The sequence below is a fragment of the Dermacentor silvarum genome, chromosome 2 (genome assembly GCF_013339745.2).
Source record: "Dermacentor silvarum isolate Dsil-2018 chromosome 2, BIME_Dsil_1.4, whole genome shotgun sequence".
NCBI classification, from domain to species: Eukaryota; Metazoa; Arthropoda; class Arachnida; order Ixodida; family Ixodidae; genus Dermacentor; species Dermacentor silvarum.
This window is the reverse complement of record NC_051155.1, coordinates 162,637,411-162,641,697: the sequence shown is the minus strand read 5'-3', so window position 1 is coordinate 162,641,697 and position 4,287 is coordinate 162,637,411.

The window sequence follows — 4,287 nt, the reverse complement described above, 5'->3', positions numbered from 1 at the left end:
ATATCACTGCGCGCTACGTCACCTTGGGCTTTCCTCATTGGACAATTTACAGGCGACGCACACGTGACGATGCGCTGCGTCACCGTCATTGGATGGCCTGTGATGATTCACAAGCCATGACGACATGCAAGCCACGCATATACAAGGACAATACTTTCCATTATATAAAATTGCTTTTTGCAATATTAGAATTAAAGCGATCCCTGCAAGATGCAATGAATATCAGCGATAGGTAAAAAGAAATTGCATAAAGTGATTATGAAAATATTAATGAGGCAGCGAACAACGCACTCCTTTCTTTTTCGGAGAGTGACAGTCGTGAGCGCGAAGGCTGGCGGGGTAGAGGTTGAAGGAGGGCGTGGGCAGCGAGGCGGCCGACAGCTATGGATGAACGCCGTCGAAAGGTGTGCCAGGTGTTCTCCGTGTGCTGGCGGAATAGTAACTGATAGTACCTATTGTTCAAAATTAACTGGGAACAGATACACTGACAAATATACCGATTATGTCCGCGTGATAAAAGAAGGCAGATGAGGGGAACAAGCGCACGAAAAAAAGGTTGCTCCGCGCGCGCTAAAGCGCGCAAATTATGCGTGGCAGCTCGTAAAATCCCGTGCCGCAGGTCGAAATCAGTGAAAGCATGCAGAGTATGCATGTGTTGACATTCAGGATGAACGATCGACCATTGTCAGCGAGCAACTAATCCCGCTGCACCAACTATCGAGAGCCTAAAGGGATGCGGCATCACATATGAAAGCGGGCCGCAGCAGCCAAAATTACCGACTTGGCGCGCACCGCGTGAATTCTCTTGCCCGCTTTAACTCTAGCCCGCTGTGCATAGCAGCGCCGCCCGCACTTCGCTCCCTTAGCAACGCCCACTGCGTGGCGTCCGTTCAACACGCTATCGGGCCATGGATCTATCATCAGATAGTTAGCACCGCTTTATTCCTTTTATGTCTGCCGTGAATCGGCACACACTAAACAGCGTTATGCGTGCAGTGTGATTATAAATTTTGGTCTGCCCTAGCACGTACTCGCTTCGCGATGATTGCCATTTTAGTTTCTGTTCGCTTCGCCGAAGGTTAGCGATTGCGTAACGTTGCTTACACAATCGGAAGGGGGAAAAAAAGAAAAGCCGTTAACACATCGACCGGCCCTTCCTCTTTCCTTCGAGGGCCAGTTTGAGGTAGCGCACCTGTACCGGCCGAGTGTGCAACCTGTGTGCGCGTAGCCCGGGTCGGGTTATCCGACTTTCGGTTTGAGAGACAAACAAAACGTTCAATCACACACTCGTTGAAGCCTGGAAAGACGCACTTGAAAAAAAAATAATAATAAAAAAAACGAACACACATCTCCACAGGTGTGATGCTAATAAGTTTCCTTTGACATTCTCGCAGAAATAACACTGCACTGCTCTGAATTGCTTCAAATTTATAAGTTGCGTCGCGCATGACATTTTACGGTCGCTTCGATCCGTAGCGACGCAGAAAAAGCGAAAATATTATTCTTGATCGCTCTTCCACTGACAGAACCAAACTAGAAAGGGCAGCGAAATATTTTTGAGTGGAATATAAATAAAGGTGTCTCAAATCGCTTATTGCAGAGAAAGAGAGAGATCTCAATGCATTCTAGCTTGGAGCGTGCAGCATGCATTGCAAGAGAAGGAAAGGGTAACAGATGCAAACGAATGGAAATGCCAGCAGCAAAAAAAAAATAAATAAAAATAAAAAAAACATCTGGAGAGATGCCAGAACAGCAAGGAATAAAAATAGCAAGATTTCCTGGATTGCCAAGGTCAACTGGCCTGACCAGCCCGGAAAGGCAGGTTAACTTCTGTGTATGTATGTGCTGCTTCACCAACTGCAGCGCGTTTTCTTGGCATTTCTAACAAGTAAACAAGAAGTGAACTTTACGCATGCCGTCTATGTTGCTAGGAGGCTGCAATGTAACGATTCCCTGAAGAATGTGTACGATGAAAAATGCATGTTAAAATATATGCCTGTCACAGTTCATACAGCTTTCAAAAAGATATATTCAAGGAATTTCAATGCCCTGCTGAAGTATTTTCAAAGTCATATCTGATGTTATATGTGGCCGTTTTCAACCAAAACAACACCATCAAAAGATTGCGGATAATCAGTTCTAGTGCACAAAGCAAAGAGAAAACACTTTTTACAAAAATTGCTTTTGTTGCACTAAATCGAAATAATTCATTGAGCAGCTTGTATTGCAATTAGCCAGAGCAGCAATCCATATTTGACAATTGAAAAATTGCTTGCGGCAGGCATTCCGCAGCTTTTCCTGTATCGACATTTAGTACCTCTTGGGTCTTAACTCATTGCAGTTTTCCTTAAAAACCTTAAATGTAATTCTTCAGGATAAATAAATGGCACAAAACAGATGCAGACCGAGAAACATATACGACAGGACGGGAGCCAACTACCAACTGAAATTTATAAACGAAAAAGCAGCGATACATAGAATTTTCACTTACACATACACAGAAAGAAGAGAGCGAGCAAGCATACAATACCACATGTCAATTGCAATTCTCTAAAAATAAGATTTCTTTTTCCGGCAGGGCCGAGCGATGGCTCACTAACATGCTTATCACCAGCTTTACTCATGTAAAATGCCTCTGAAATTTCACGTTCCTGCTTAGTTTTTTACTTTTTTAGGTACTTAGTCTTATCAAACAAAGCTGTACATGCGCATTCATTCCAATGAACTGCTAAGTGACTGCCATAACCATTTCTTATGTTGTTTTGGTGTTGTCTGTGGTTAAAACATTGTCCTATCTATCTTATGTAAACTTTACTACAGATTAGTGGGATTTCATATGCTATATCTAATATGCAGTTAGTATGTTCTTGTGTGATTAATGGAGCATAACAGCCCATCCTGTCGTATATGTTTCTCGATCAGTGTCTGTTTACCACTGTTTATCCTGGCGTATGACACCAACTCGCTCAAACCAAGATTGTGCTTTAAATGTTACAAGCGAGGTCATTTGCTCTTTTCACTTCTTCACTGTAGGAGTCTAATGAAGGCTGTTAAATCAACAATGACCAGGTTCCTTCCTTTATTTATTATTACTATTTAACCCCTCAACTGCCATGACAAATTCCAAATGAATTTTTACAAGTGCCAAAAAAAATTGCCAAAAGTCATTTTGTATTGTTTTCTTGTCAAAGATATCGAACACATACACCTGTGCAAAAATAGCAAAAAATTCACAATTTAACTTGTCATCGGCACCAGAGGACGCTTGCTGTCATGGCGAATTATCTCGTCATCGGCAGTTAAGGGCTTAATGGTGTTGAGCTCTTCTCCAATGTGGCACTTCATCGCCATATTTTAAACCTTCAAATTTCGTCTTCTGTGGTTTTCTAAGCCCAACTACGCAACATACTGCTTCCTCACTGCCTCATACAGCAGTCCCAAACTCTTTTGTGATTGTAATGCCGAGAAATCCACTCGAATTGATGTTGCTACAGCTATTGCAAGAAACACCACCACAAATAGGGCAACCGTTTAACTATTATCCATTTCCCCTCAGATGCAGAAAATGGGACATGTAACAAATGTCAAAAATATAATAATTTTCGCTATTATAAGCCAAATTGTGGGGCTTTAACATTCTGAAGCAATGTACATGTTATGAGGGACATTGTAGTGGGTGGCTCCGGATTCATTTCGACCATCCAGGTTTCTTTAGGGTTCGACCACGTAGGGTTCTTTCAAGTGCAGCTAAACATAACTGCACGAGTTTATACGCATTGCACCCCATCAAGATGCAGCCACTATGGCCAAGAACCGAACCTGTGACCTCCTCCTCAGCAGCAGCAGCAGACAGCCATAGCCACTGTCTGAGCCAACGCAGAAAGTGGATATTATACAGAACCCTTTTTATACAGGGTGTTTCAGCAAACACTTTCAAAAATTTTAGTTTGCCTGTGGCAGATAGCGCAATTATATTTGATGAGCTGATCTACTCGAAGAGGCAGACATTACTTGCACAAAAAATTGAAATGCATAATAGACTAATTAACAAAAATTCATTAAGCTTTTTAACTAATCACCTTATGGCCCATATTGCAATTTACAAATTTTAGCGATGGAGTTCTCAAGGCAATGATCCACTTGGAATGAATTCTCAGGTTGACACCAGTTTCGAGATATTAATTCCCAACTTTGCGGAGAAATGCATTGGTGTTCCAGTTACTTTCTTTAGAAAACGTCATTTTATGCATTGAAGCACGACAGTAACTGGAACGCCAATGCACTTCT